Source organism: Adelges cooleyi, unplaced genomic scaffold, assembly GCF_023614345.1.
Source record: "Adelges cooleyi isolate 19-005CV unplaced genomic scaffold, UGA_ACOO_1.1 ACOO_flye_CR_arks_rails_tigmint_CR_PRNA_794, whole genome shotgun sequence".
Classification (NCBI taxonomy): Eukaryota; Metazoa; Arthropoda; class Insecta; order Hemiptera; family Adelgidae; genus Adelges; species Adelges cooleyi.
In genome coordinates, this window is record NW_026096507.1 from 121,887 (window position 1) to 138,576 (window position 16,690).

Here is a 16,690-nt window from a genome sequence, read left to right on the forward strand (position 1 = left end):
AAACAAGTTGTTAAAGGCGAGAACGATATCGAAGAGCTTCAAGATACAGCTCTGTATCGCACTCTCATCCGTCCAGTGGTGAAGTGTGGACATTACGGAAATCATAGCAAAACAGACGAATAGCAAATATTAAGACGAATCTTCGGACCATGTAGAGATGAAATCACGGGGAAATGGAGAATTCGAAAAAACGAAGAGCTTAAACAGTTGTACCGAATGTCTGATATAATTAGAGAAACAAAAAAAAAGAGACTCCAATGGGCAGGACATGCATGGAGAAAAGAAGGAACTTTAATTCGGATGGTTCAATGTGAGACTCCGCAAGGAAAGAGACCTCTGGGGCGACCACGACTAAGATGGGAGGACCAAGTCAGGAAGGATGAACAAATGCTAAACCCAAATGCCATTTGGCATGACATAGCGATGGATAGGAGAAAGTGGCAAGATTTATGTTTGAACGTATGATCTTAATGGTCGATTACAAAGAAGAAGAAGAAAAATTACCCCCAGAGCTTTTAGCTTCGATATTGGTTTTACTCTAATGTGTTTTTTTTTTATCTGTATACTTGTAACTTTTTTAAAACTGGACCAATTCCTTCGAATAGCAACTCTATAAATTACAAATTTTATCTAGTTGGTACTTTAAAGGGGGGAGGGGTAAAAGTTGAAAAAGTTTACTTCTTCACCGTCAAAATTTGAAAAAAAAAAAAACAAAAAAAAACCGTACGATTTTTTAAGTTAGAACTTAAACTGGCTTTAATTTCAAGAAAAAAAATCGGATCGAGTTGAAATTTATAAGAAATATTTATTTGGTATGCCCGCAAATGTCAGTTGTATCAAATTTAAACTATACCCATTTTCCACGCCCCTAGAGGAGTCAGGTTTTTTAGTTTTTTTAGTTTTTTAGCCGTAATTTTAAGACTTTTAAGTTGAATATTTGTCAGAAGTTAGAACTCATATGTATTTATAACATATTAAACGGCAATTCAATTCGGCAATACAGTTTTTATAATTTCCGGAAAACTGTGTTTTCGCAGATTGCGTATATTATACCAAAAAAAATTGAGATCTCATTGTATAAAAAAAATTGTCATTTCTTATTAAACCCTATGAGATATTTGAGTGGTTCACGATAAAAGGATCACCCTGTATAAAATAACCCAAAGAGTGGCTTTAACACTAATAAATGTAGATTTTGAAGACTATTACGGTTTTCAAAACTTAAAATTTGACCTAGTTAATTTATATTTTTTTATCGGTGTTGAGTTGTTTTTTTTACAATAGACAACTTTGCCGTATACCTACATCTTTTTCGAGTTTTTAGATTTGGAAGACAAACAACGCGAATTCTATTTTATATGTCTTGATTTCACATATTTTAACGTTATACAAACATTCAGTTATTTCCCTATAGACTATTATGTATTGTTATTGACTTTATGTGGAGGAGCTTTGACTAATCAATGTTGTAGAGTTAGATTTGTTTTGTTTTTGTGAACATTTTAAACTCGCGTTTTACATAGTATACAACTATTAACTAGTGTAATTATTTTGTTATCGAAATACATTAAAGTCTAATCTAAGATTATTTGTTCCTAGTCTTACAATGACCATTATACATTTGCTTGATAAAATATATTTTGTGCATCATAGCCTAAAGTGTTCTCAATCTAAGTTCAAGGAGTTGTTAAAACCTGACGGGACACCCTGTATCGAATAGAGCGACACAGCCGTAGAAAAACATATTGTTGTACATTGGTTTCTACGCACAAATCGTAAAATATTATTTGAACTATTGCTAAATATCATGGTATACTGTAAGAAAACACACCAAAAAAACACAAAAATGGAAAAATATGTTTTTGTGCGCCCATATTTTCGTAGCTAATCCGAAAAAAAATTTGACAGGTTTTAAACCGGCAATTTGAATTTGATATAACTTAGCCAATACAAGCCGGGTCAATTCGAACTTTTTTAAAAAAACATCGATTAGGCTTGCCTCACATGCCCTCAAACCCAAATGTCGACAACCTACCGCCCTCTGCGTTAGAACTTTATTTGTAATTACTAAAACGCATTTTTAGGGTTAAAGAGCTGAAATTTATTAGTTTGAATATCTTTATTACAAAACTACAATACAAAATAAACATAATTTTAATAATTAGAAATTCAGTCCTAGGTTTTTATCTAACATATTATAGCATATTATGTAAAAACAATTCTTTCTAGAAGTCTTTTTATAATGAAATAACCCCAAAGTTGCTCTAACACTAATAAATATGGATTAAAGAAATAAAATAATACAAATAAACACAGAATTATTGTCAAATTATTTCATAAACTAAAATAAAATAAAATTTTTCTGATAAATGTCACAAACCTGCAAAATGTAATGTTTACTCAGAATACGTAACTACGTATATAAATATCAAATTTGACAAAAAGTCATCTGTGAAAAATCATTGATTTATGTCGTTTTCAATTGACTGATTCAATTTGAAATTCAGTTCGAGGATATTATTTTACATATCATACTACCTTTTTATAACGAAATAACCTAAAATTTGGCATCAATACTATAATTTATGGACTTTAAAGACTATCTTAGGTTTTCAAAACTTGAAATTTGACCTAATCTAACCTAACATCTGAATCATTAATTCAGAGTACTCTTAATGTAGATTCTCTTGTTAATAGACGTAGGTGCACTGATATATGTTTTTTGTCTAAATTAGTAAATGGTATGATATCTTGTCTTAAATGGTCATATTCCTCAATATCAACCGTTTTTTTGTCCCTCATTTGGAATTTCATTCCATCGTACGTCCTATGGTTACAATAATCCCCTTGACCGTATAGCCCGAGAGTGTAATTCAATGATAAATTTCGATTTGTTTAATGTTAGTGAATTATATCCTTCAAACCCGTACTTGAGCCCACTTCCCTAAATAAATAAATATAACTGAAAAATAAATTCAACAATTTAACAGGTCATATTCCATATGAACGGTTTTAGGCCAGATATTATGAAAAGAATTAAGTATTAGCCAGAATCTTGATATGTTTTAATATACTAGCCACCTTAGATACTAGCTTGACAAGACATGAAAATGCTGTTTCGTGGTCACAGGGTCGTCTGAAAATCTTTTTTTTTTTAAATTTATATTTTAAAGAACGACAATATCATATTACTTGTTGAAAATGTTCATACTTAATCCACATTACTGAAATTATCATGAACCTTGACCTAATCTGTATTATAGAGCTAAACAATTAAATATTATCAATTAAAATAACGTTTGAGAAAATGGTAATATTCAAAATATCACATTTTTCAAAAGAGACTTTTAAAAGGTTCTGCTATTTTGTTAGAGATTATAAACATACAGATTATATTGGGAGATTTATAAAATCTCACCTCCCTTTAACTTGTTACCGAAGCGGAAACAAATTACAACGACCTTAAAATATCATTGTATGATAAAAACCAAAAAATATTTTACGTAGTTCGTTTTTTTATAATTTTAGAATAGCGCCAACAAGTCAGGATGGTCTTGAAATCCTGGAGACCATGATTATTTGTTGACATTAGGTGTACGTTATAATAATGCAAGCATAAACTGGGTATTTATAAACATTGTCACAGTGTTTTGACTTTTAAAAAGGTTTCAACACAAACGAGCACTATATTTTACCTACTATGTAAGTAGTGCAAAATTTTAACGTACATCAAAAAAATCACACAAGTGTTTTCTGAAATTAAAAAATTGTTTTCTCGAGTTGACACTTAGGTAAGAATATTAAATAAACAATATTTTTCAATTGTTTGTAGTTCGAAGATGTGATGAATACAAATACTATTATTTTTTTAAATATTTGATTTGAATAAAATACAAATTACACGGAAAGACATTTAGTCGTAGTAAAATTTGATTTAGTGAGTGTGAAACAATAAAAACCGTTCCTAATAGTAGTAGTTCTGTAGTACGTTGAAGCGAGCAGTTTATTTTTAAAAAGAATCAATAAGTCAACTGGTTATCAGAACCCTACGGAGGTTCAACTTCTAGACCATTAATGGACGAAATGGTTGTAAATAGTATACAGTTATCACCAAGTATAGCTATATAGTTATCGAAATACATTAAAGTCTAATCTAAGTTTATTTGTTCCTATTCTTACAATGACCATCATACATTTGTTTGATATCATTTTTTTTGGGCATCATAGCCTAAAGTGTTCTCAATCTAAATTCAATAAGATGTTCATAAAACCTGACGGGACACCCTGTATCGATAAGAGCAACACGAGCTTGGAAAATTATGTTGTTGTACATCGGTTTCTTCGCAAAAATCGTAAAATGTTATTTGAACGATTGCTAAATATCATTATATACTATAAGAAAACACACCAAAAAAACACAAACAGGGAAAAATATGTTATTGTGCGCCTATATTTTTGTAGCCAATCCGAAAAAAAATTTGATAGGTTTTAAACCGGCAACAAAGCGGTATGCTAACATATAAAATACTTAAAACAATACCTTATCGGTTTTACGAAAGAACAAATGCACAAACACATTATTTTTATCGCTTATCGATACAGGGTACCCCATCAGTATAATTTAATAACTCAAATATCATGTTCTCATATTTATGCTAATTATTTCCTCTCTCCTATTCGTCTTTTATGAAGCCTAGGAGTTCAGTTCAGGACTATTTACTATTGATAGAAAATAAATAAGGGTTTTGTATAAGCCCGTAAAAGCCAATTTTCTGGTTTCGAACTCCTATGAAAATAATCCAAATCAGTGGTGCCGAACCTGCATCTCGGGGAGGGTGGGTGGCCTATTATCTTGAGGTGGATGTCCATAATATTTTTTTGCCCTTCCTATTACATTTTAGTTTGGCGCCACTTATCCTTAAACTGGATGGGGGAATGGGAACCTCGGGCAACGCCGGGTTGGTACAGCTTGTTATATGATAAAAACCAAAAACTATTTCACGTAGTTCGTTTTTTTATAGTCTTAGAATATCGCCAACAAGTGTACGTTATAATAAAGGTTAAACTGGGTATTCGAAAAATTGTCACAGTCTAGAGGAGGGAGGGGGTGAAAACAAAAAAAATAAAAACAATATAAAAAAAAAATGGTCCATTATATTGTTTTGCCACTCCTATTCAATTTTAGTTTGGTGCCACAGATCCGGTTTTATGATATACCGTGGAAATAATAAAAACAATTTTACTTTTTAGAATTACTACGAATGTTTAACGGCAACTGGGTGTTTTATTTTTAAAAAAAAAGGGACCAAAAAACCCATCGTCTTTTATTTTGAGTAATTAGTATTTTAAGATATGGAAGACAAACAACGCGAATTCTATTTAATATGTCTTGATTAAACATATTTTAACATTTTACAAACATTCAGTTATTCGCCTATACGCTCTTATATTTTGTTGTTGCCATTATATTGAGGAGCTTTTACTAATCAATGTTGTAGAATTAGATCCGTTTTGTTTTTGTGAACATTTTATACTCGCGTTTTACATAGTATACAATTATTAACTAGTATAATTATTTTGTTATCGAAATACATTTAAGTCTAATCTAAGTTCATTTGTTACAATGACCTTCATAAATTTTGTAAAATGTTAATCTAAGTCTAATCTAAGTTTATTCTCAATCTAAATTCAAGGAGTTGTTAAAACCTGACGGGACACCCTGTATCGATAAGAGCAACACGAGCGTAGAAAAACATGTTGTTGTACATTGGTTTCTACGCACTAATCGTAAAATATTATTTAAACTATTGCTAAAATCAATGTTTAATGTCTACTGTAAAAAACCTAATAAAAAAACACAAACACGGAAAATATGTTATTGTGCGCCCATATTTTCGTAGCTAATCCGAAAAAAAATTTGACAGGATTTAAACCGGCAATTTGAATTTGATACAACTTAGCCAATTCAAGCCGACTCATTCGAAATTTTTAAAAAAACATCGATTAGGCTTGCCTCACATGTGCTCAAACCCAAATGTCGACACCCTACCGCCCTATACGTTGGAACTATTTTTTTTATTACTAAAGCGCATTTCTATAAATGAATACGTAACTACGTATATATATATAAATCAAAATTGACAAAAAGTCATCTTTGAAAAATCAGTCGTTTTTGAAATGACTGATTCAATTTGAAATTCAGTTCAATGATAATATCTAACATATTATATTACATATCATATTACAATTTTATAATGAAATATTGGCTCTACTATTAAATTTCTACTACTTTTTTTTTTAATTTATATTTTAAAGAACGACAATATCATATTACTTATTGAAAATTTTCATACTTAATCCACATTACTGAAATTATCATGAACCTTGACTTAATCTGTTCTATATAGCTAAACAATTTTAAATATTATCAATTAAAATAACGTTTGAGAAAATGGTAGCATTCAAAATATCACTTTTTTCAAAAGAGACTTTTAAAAGGTTCTGCTATTTTGTTAGAGATTATAAACATACAGATTATATTGGGAGATTTTTAAAATCTCACCTCCCTTTAACTTGTTTTCGAAGCGGAAACAAATGACAACGACCTTAAAATATCATTGTATGTTAAAAACCAAAAAATATTTCACGTAGTCTTTTTTTTATAATCTTAGAATATCGCAAACAAGTCAGGTTAGTCTTGAAAACCTAGAGACCATGATTCTTTGTCGACATTAGGTGTACGTTATAATAATGCAAGCTTAAGCTGGATATTCGAAAAATGTTTACAGTACACAAATGAACACTATGTTTTACCTACTATGTAAATAGTGCAAAATTTAACGCACATTAAAATATCACACAAGTGTTTTTTTTTAAATTTAAAAATTGTTTTCTCGAATTGACTTCTAGGTAAGAATATTAGATTAACAATATTTTTACAATTTTTTGTAGTTCTACGATGTGATGATTTAAAAAACTATTATTTTTTTTTTTTAATTTTATTTAAATAAAATACAAATTTCACGGAAAGACACTTTGTCATGGTAAAATTTGATTTAGGAGTCTGAAACAATAAAAACCGTTCCTAAAGTAGTAGTTCTGTAGTACATTGAAGTGTGCCGTTTTTTTTAAAAATAATCAGTAAGTCCACTGGTTATCAGAATCCTCCAGAGGTTGAAGTTCTAAACCTCAATATACGTGAAAACCATAACATAAATATGATGTATATAAATTATTAAAAAACCTCGGCTAAAAAGGCCATTGGCCGACGTTTTTTAAGATAATTTCTGTGTTAAGTGATAACAAAATATAGTTTTTATGTATTAATTTAGACAAATTTGTTTAATATGCATTGGAATGCATACGCTTTACGTTGGAATGTTAATGCAATTGAATGTAATTTTCCATTTAATTGGAATTTTTATAAAAAAAAAAAATGGGAAAATTTCACTTTGCTAACTGATGAAAACCACGTTGAACGAATAACTATAATATAATAATAATAATTATACAAATATTATCAAGAAATAATTTATTTTTTTTAAATTGCTTATACATTTATACGTAGATTTTTATTATTAGATAACACATAAAGAATTTTTTGCAAACATTTTTAGACAATTTGAATTATGGTTAAGAAATGTGTTTGTTGATTTTGGAATAAAGCGATAATTGTCTATTTATATCATCCCATTGATGTTATGAGTTGATCCAGTGCATTGAGTTCGTCACCACCGCCGCTTGATCCAGCGCTGGGTCCAGCGCTTGGTCCAGCGCTTGGTCCAGCGCTTGGTCCAGCGCTTGGTCCAACGTCTATTTCAGTTTTAAAGTACGTTTTTGTACGTTCTAAGATAAGTGCGAGTTCTGTGTGGGCCATGAAATGATCTGTTATACGACTAATGTCTGCATATCTGCTAGTACTTACCAAGCCCATCATGTTACTATATCGTTGGCTAAACTCCATGCATGTATCACTGAAAAATTCTTTTCGTTCATCCCTTAACCAGCGCCCCTTTATTATATTGATGGCGTCTACTATTTGATGCACCGGCTTAGTCGATATCAAATACATTTTAAACTTGTCGTAAATGAGTTCTATTACAGGATCGATATTTTCGAAGTAACGTTTAATATCCCTCGGTGTCTTACTCGGAGTTATAAGATAATTTGATATACGACATATTCTTAATAACATCGAAATGCCTTCACTTTCGATCACGTTCATAACCCGTATAAATGCCTCGGCGTGACGTTCTTCGTTTACACAGTCCTGTACCACTGCGCCCAATTTTCGGTTTACGGCTAGACAGCAATAGGAGCCCTTTATAATAGCCATAAAATTGGTTGTATTTCCCACAATGGTTGCCAGCGCATCTCCAGTGAATAAAATGTTATGGCTCAAATCGTCAGTAACTGCAAAAGGTGGTGTCACATTGAATAGTGCATAATTTCTCACTACAACGTCCGGTGTAGTAAGACATCTGTTTTGCGGGGATTCGGTTTCGGGAGTGTAGCACGTATTGCCCAAAATTACCAAATTCATAAAGCTTGACTCGATTTGATACACAATTTGAATGGTTTCCAAATTTATTATCGTAAACATCAGATGGCAATGGCAATGGCGAATACCGTATAGTGCGATAACAAAGATTTGGTAGAAAAACATTTTTAAAATTGTATTTGATATTTTTTGAAAACAAATTAAAACAAGTATCTGCGATAAAATGATCTTTGTTATAAAATAAAAGCTAATATTCTTTACAAAATTATAACTGTTCACTACAGAGTATGCTGTATCGACTGAATCGTTGTTATAACTTACGTGCCAATCCAAAACACTTTTTGCTGTTACATTAAATTTGTTTATAACGATAATATTGTTTGTAATTGGTAGGTTAGATTTTTTTGAAAAACTTGAACAAATAACAAGACAACGTTGGAGAGGTTACCATTTAAGTTTCAAAAAATAACTAAGATAGGAGGGGTTGCTGAGTTGTTTTTTTACTGTGTATAACTTTGCAGTATTCCTACATTTGGAATACTTTAAACAATACCTTATCGGTTGTACGAATAAACAAATGCACAAAAACATATTTTTGACGCTTTTATCGATACAGGGTATCCCATCAGTATATTGTAATAGCTCAAATGTAATATTCTCATATCTAATCTAATTAGATGGTTTCTCTTATTCGTCTTTAATGGGGCCTAGGAGCTCAGTTCAAGAATATGAACAATGGATAGGAAATAAATTAGGCTTTTCTTTAAACCCGTTAAATCCCATTTTTGGATTTCAAAAATTATCCGGATCAGCGGTGCCGAACCTGCTCCTCAGAAAAGGGGGTGATAGCCTCCTTGTTATAGAGTGGAAGTGGGAGGATGGGTGGCCGGTTAATCATTAAAATAGACTGGACGATGATTTTTTTACCTAACCTCGCCTTGAGGTAAGTGTCCATTATATTATTTTGCCCCTCCTATTAAATTTTAGTTTTGTGCCACAGATCCGGTTTTATGATGCACCGTGAAAATAATAAAAGTTATTTTAAGAACTACTACGAATGTTAAACAGCAACTGGGTGTTTTATTTTTTTTAATAAAAATAAAAGGACCAAAAAACCCTTCATCATTTATTTCGAGTAATTAGTATTTTAAGATATGGAAGACGAACAACGCGACTTCTATTTAATATAGTATGTCTTGATTTAACATAATTTAACATTTTATGAACATTCAGTCATTTCTCTATAGGTTATTATATTTTGTTATTGTCTTTATATGGAGGACCTTTAACTAATCAATGTAGTAGAATTAGATCCGTTTTGTTTTTGTGAACATTTTATACACGCGTTTTACATAGTATACAATTATTAACTAGTATAATTATTTTGTTATCGAAATACATTAGAGTCTAATCTACGTTTTTTTGTTCATATTCTTACAACGACCCTTATACATTTGTTTGATAAAATATTTTTTGTACATCATAGCCTAAAGAGTTCTCAATCTAAATTCAAGAAGGTGTTGATAAACCTGACGGGACACCCTGTATCGATAAGAGCAACACGAGCTTAGAAAAACATGTTGTTGTACATTGTTTTCTTCGCAAAAATCGTAAAATATTATTTGAACTATTGCTAAATATCATGGTATACTGTAAGAAAACACACCAAAAAAACACAAAAATGGAAAAATATGTTTTTGTGCGCCCATATTTTCGTAGCTAATCCGAAAAAAAATTTGACAGGTTTTAAACCGGCAATTTGAATTTGATATAACTTAGCCAATACAAGCCGGGTCAATTCGAAATTTTTTAAAAAACATCGATTAGGCTTGCCTCACATACCCTCAAACCCAAATGTCGACAACCCACCGCCCTCTGCGTACAGTTTTTTTTTTATTACTTAAGCGCATTTTTAAGGTTAAAGAGATGAAATGTATTAATATTAATGTAAATAACTTTCAATTAAATCATTTTAATAAATAGAAATTCAGTCCGAGGATTTTATTTAACATATGTCAACATATTATGTAAAAACAAATCTTGGTAGAAGTCTTTTAAAAATGAAATAACCCAAAAAGTTGCTTTTAAACTAACAAATGTGGATTTTGAAGAAATAAAATAATACAAATAAACATAGAATTGTCATTAAATTATTTCACAAACTAGTATTACTTTTTAAAATAAACACAAATATTTCTGACAAATGTCACAAATCTTCAAAATGTAATTTTTACACAGAATACGTAACTACGTATATAAATACCAAATTTGACAAAAAGTCATCTTTGAAAAATCATTGACTTATGACTTTTTGAAACGACTAATTCTTACTTATTTTGTTATAGGAATACATTGAAGTCTAATCTAGATTAATTTGTTACAATGGCCCCCATAAATTTGCTTGATTAATTATGTTTTGTGCATCATAGCATACAAAGATTTAGGTATCTAATTGATGAAAATTTAAAGTGATCTCAATCTAAATTCAAGAAGGTGTTGATAAAACCTGACGGAACCCCCTGTGATAAGAGCAATACGAGCTTAGAAAAACATGTTGGTTTACATTGGTTTCTTCGCAAAAATCGTAAAATATGAATTGAATTATTGCTAAAAAACAATTTTTACTGACTACTGTAAAAAACCCTAACAAAAAAACACCAACATGGAAAAAAATGTTTTTGTGCGCCCGTATTTTCAAATTAGAAAATGGAATGGTTATTAAATGGATGCTTTAAAAAATGTTTTTTAGCAATAGTTCAAATAATATTTTACGATTTGTGCGAAGAAACCAATGTACAACAACACGTTTTTATAAGTTCTTGTTGCTCTTATCGATACAGGGTGTCCCGTCAGGATTTAACTTCGCCTTCTTGAATTTAGATTAAGAACACTTAGGGCTATGATGCACAAAATATATTTTATCGAGCAAAATTATGAAGGTCATGAACTTAGATTAGACTTTAATGTATTTCGATAACAAAATAAGAATACAAGTTAATAATTGTACAACGCGAGTATGAAGTGTTCACAAAAACAAAACGGACCTAATTCTAAAACTTCGATTAGTCAAAGCTTCTCCACATAAAGTTAATAACAATATATAATAGCCTATAGGGAAATAACTGAATGTTTGTAAACTGTTAAAATATGTTAAATCAAGACTATTAAATAGAAGTCGCGTTGTTCGTCTTCCATATCTTAAAATACTAATTACTCGAAATAAAAGATGATGGGTTTTTTGATCCTTTTATTTTTTAAAAATAAAATAATAAACCCAGTTGCCGTTTAACTTCCTGAAGTAATTCTTTAATGTTAAATCTATTTTATTATTTTTGCGGTATATCATAAAATCTGAATCAGTGGTGACAAACTAAAATATATAAGAAAGGGCAAAAAAATATTATGGGCATCCACCTCAAGGTAAAAAATTTATAGTCAAGTTTATTTTGATAGCTTACTGACCACCCACCCTCCCCGAGGAGCAGGTTCAGCACCACTATTTTGGATTGTTTCATAGGACTGAAGGGTTTGGATATTTGACTATTTTGCTGCGCCCCATAACTGAATGCCGTAAGTCGTAGAAGGCCGAATTAACTGCTTATAAATAAGGAGTTTTGTAATAATGGCTGAAAAACACTACATTGCTGTAAAACACGGGTTTGAAGGATATAATTTACTAACATTAAACAAATCGAAATTCATCATTGAATTACACTCTCGGGCTATACGGTCAAGGGGATTATTGTAACTATAGGACGTACGATGGGATGGAATTCCAAATGAGGGACAAAAACGCGATTGATATTGAGGAACATGAAAATTTAAGGCAAGATATCATACCATTAACTAATTTAGACAAAAAACATATATCAGCACCTACGTCTATTAACAAGAGAATCTACATTAAGAGTACTCTGAATTATTGATAAAGATGTAAGGTTAGGTTACGTCAAATTTCAAGTTTGTGAAAAACCATAAAAGTCTTCAAAGTTCACAAATTTTAGTATTAAAGCCAAATTTTCGTTATTTCATTATAAAAATGTAATATGATAAGTAAAATAATATCCTCGAACTGAATTTCAAATTGAATCAGTCATTTCAGAAACGACATAAGTCAATGTTTTTTCAAAGATGACTTTTTGTCAAATTTGATATTCATATACGTAGTTACGTATTCTGTGTAAACATTACATTTTGCAGATTTGTGACATTTATCAGAAATATTTTATTTTTTTTTAGTTTATGAAATAATTTAATAATAATTCTGTGTTTATTGGTATTATTTTATTTCTTTAATATCCATATTTATTAGTGTTAGAGCAACTTTAGGGTTATTTTATTATAAAAAGACTTCTAGAAAGAATTGTTTTTACATAATATATTATAATATGTTAGATAAAAACCTAGGACTGAATTTCTAATTATTAAAATTATGTTTATTTTGTATTGTAGTTTTGTAATAAAGATATAAAAATTAATAAATTTCAGCTCTTTAACCCTAAAAATGCGTTTTAGTAATTACAAATAAAGTTCTAACGCAGAGGGCAGTGGGTTGTCGACATTTGGGTTTGAGGGCATGTGAGGCAAGCCTAATCGATGTTTTTTTAAAAAAGTTCGAATCGATCCGCCTTAAATTGGCTAAGTTTTATCAAATTAAAATTGCCAGTTTAAAACCTGTAAACATTTTTTTCGGATTAGGTACGAAAATATGGTTGCACAAAAACATATTTTTGTGTTTTTTTGGTGCGTTTTCTTACAGTATACAATAATATTTAGCAATAGTTCAAATAATATTTTACGATTTGTGCGTAGAAACCAATGTACAACAACATGTTTTTCTACGGCTGTGTCCCTCTTTTCGATACAGGGTGTCCCGTCAGGTTTTAACAACCCCTTGAATTTAGACTGAAAACACTTCAGGCTATGATGCACAAAATATATTTTATCAAGCAAATGTATAATGGTCATTGTAAGACTAGGAACAAATAAACTTAGATTAGACTTAAATGTATTTCGATAACAAAATTACTTCACTAGTTAACAATTGTATACTATGTAAAACGCGTGTATAAAATGTTCACAAAAACAAAACGGACCTAATTCTACAACATTGATTAGTCAAAACTTCTCCACATAAAGTTAATAACAATATATAATAACCTATAGAGAAATGACTGAATGTTCATAAAATGTTAAAATATGTTAAATCAAGACATATTATATTAAATAGAATTCACGTTGTTTGTCTTCCATATCTTAAAATACTAATTACTCGAAGTAAAAGATGAAGGTTTTTTTGGTCCCTTTTTTTTAAAAAATAAAATAAAACACCCAGTTGCCGTTTAACTTCCTGAAGTAATTCTTTAATGTTAAATCTATTTTATTATTTTTGCGGTATATCATAAAATCTGAATCAGTGGCGACAAACTAAAATGTATAAGAAAGGGCAAAAAAATATTATGGACACCTACCTCAAGGTAAAAACATCATGGTCGAGTTTATTTTCATGACTTACTGGCCACCAATTTGGATTTTTTCATAGGAGTTCGAAACCAGAAAGTCCTAGGCTTCATAAAAGACGAATAAGAGAAACGAAATAATTTGAATATGAGAAGATGATTTATAGTTATTAAAATATACTGATGGGGTACTCTGTATCGATACGATATAAGCGATGAAAATAATGGTTTTGTGCATTTGTTCTTTCGTACAACCGATAAGGTATTGTTTAAAGTTTTTTATATGTCAGCATACCACATTGCCTTATACACTAAAGAAACTACTTAACATCACCAAAAACAATAATATGAAGACTAGGTCAAATTTCAAGTTTGAAAATCCATAATAGTCTTTGAAGTTTACAAATTTAGTATTAGAGCCAATATTTAAGTTATTTCATTATAAAATTGTAATATGACATTAGATAATATCCTCGAACTGAATTTCAAATTGAATCAGTCATTTCAAAAACGATATAAGTCAATGATTTTTCAAAGATGACTTATTGTCAAATTTGGTTTGAAAATATGGTCGCACAAAAACGTATTTTTCCATGTTTGTGTTTTGATTTTTTACTGTAGTCAGTAAAAAAAGGTTTTTCAGCATTAGTTCAAATAATATTAAACAATTTTTGCAAAGAAACCAATGTACAACAACACGTTTTTCTAAGCTTGTGTGCTATTATCGATACAGGGTGTCCCGTCAGGTTTTAACAACACCTTCTCGAATTTATATTAAGAATACTTTTAATTTTCATCAATTTTAAATTAGTATAGCTGAATCTTTTTTAAAAAAAATCCTAAATAAAATGGCTATCTTGAAAATAAAAACAAAAACGTAACAAAAAAAAAAAATTATATTGAAAAGTAAAACAGCTAAGTGCAATAAAAACCGTGGTGCTTATAGCGTACATGAGTATAAATTATTAAAAAAAAAAAATCTTAAAAATATTCAATTAAATAAAAGTCATTTCATTTGTCAAATCTTCGAGGGCCACACTGTATATTTCTTCTGTCCGTGTGGAAGTATTCAAACTCCTCCTAAACAGTTGGGCAGATTTTTATGAAATTTTGTGTGCGCGATTAAGTTGATTCGAGAAAGGTTTAGATTCACAATTTGATCCAATCAACATCAGCGTTCTGGGGGTCTGTTCTTGAAACCATTAAAAAATTATTCGTATATTTATTATAAAATTAATTGCATCATAGTTTGTATATACACCTAGAAACCAAGGAATATAAGGCAACATTTTATTGAAAATTTTGATCCATATGTGTGTATAGCCTACCACAGTTTATAAAACAATTGTCTTATACCCCTTGGTTCTTAGTGTCCTCAATTAATATGTTTATTGAGGTTAAATATAAATATTATAATTACAAAATGTAAAAAAACTTTTTGTTTGGAACACAGAACTTCAATAGTTATTAGAATAAAGGTAAAACTATTTAATACAGAAGTAGTATTAAAATAACTGTAGTTGTTAAAGTATGCCTATGATAACAATTAGTTTCAACCAAATTTTAAAAAAAATTGGGTTATCATTTGGGAATGTGGTACAAGTAAATAGTAATAGTACAAGCAGATGGCGCCTCATCCAGAGAAATTAGGCGCCGTGTTATACTCGGGAGGGAAGCAGTCACAGGCTTATACCAATTTTGAAAGACAGCCAAAAATCTGCTGCTTAAGGCACTTATCTTTTCAGTAATGTTTTATATATATATATATATATATATATATGGACACTCAAAGTGGAAGATGTAATACGTATAAACGCCTTAAAGATGTATAGGTCCCCTATAATTATAATTTAATTTATTTGATTGTCCCAGAATTTGTATGTCAAATTTTACTAATACCTTTTGACCGGGTGTGTAACTAACTGTTTTGTGTGTTCTATCGTAGTATTCTTTTTGTATCTTTTGTTCTTTTTCTATTAATTTTGGTTTTTCTTACATAATCTTTTGTAGTTGTTTGAGAGATTCTAGTCTATCAAAATTCGTATCTTCAGGCCAGATCTTATTTTCTAAAGGTTGATTTGCTTCTACTCCGAACACAAGAAAAAATGGAGATAAAAACAGGTAAATTATACAAATTCAATATAAAAATGTATTTTAGGCGTATGCGACAATTTCCATACATTTAAAGATAGTGAAAATTTTAACTTTAAACTGTGAGTACTTTACAAAATTTAAATATTGATAACACAAAGTAAAATAATTGTAGTGATAAGTTTCAACGACGAATAGATAGTATAGAATAACATTTATAATAGATACAATACTTCCCTGTTTACTGCCGATAAAAGTATTTAACTAATAAAATAATAATAAATTAACAATTATTTAACAATAAATTCAAAAATTACAAATATTGCTATTCTTTAAATATTAAACTAAAAAAATGAAATAAAAACAATTATAATTATAATTAATTTAAAATTTTTCAAACTCTACAACACTGATTTTAAGTATTTTTTTAACAGTCCAACAAAACTTTACTTGATTTACTGAATTCTGACGTCTAAAAATTTTTCATTTATGCAACTTAAGTAAAATATTTTGGGTGGTAGGTTTGTGGATTGATTTGATCCAATCCCTTTTTAAACAATCAAGTATACTATGTATACTTGGTATGTATGTACATTGAAAATTATATAGAAACATATAAAATATTCTAGAAAAAACTTAA

General features: G+C 29.7%; 1 protein-coding gene across 1 annotated transcript in view; it reads left to right on the forward strand.

Annotated features, from left to right (window-relative positions):
• The window catches only part of LOC126845491 (cytochrome P450 4c21-like), a 105,272-nt gene that overhangs the window by 54,675 nt on the left and 33,907 nt on the right, over positions 1-16,690 (forward strand). The gene's annotated exons all lie outside the window — the stretch shown is intronic.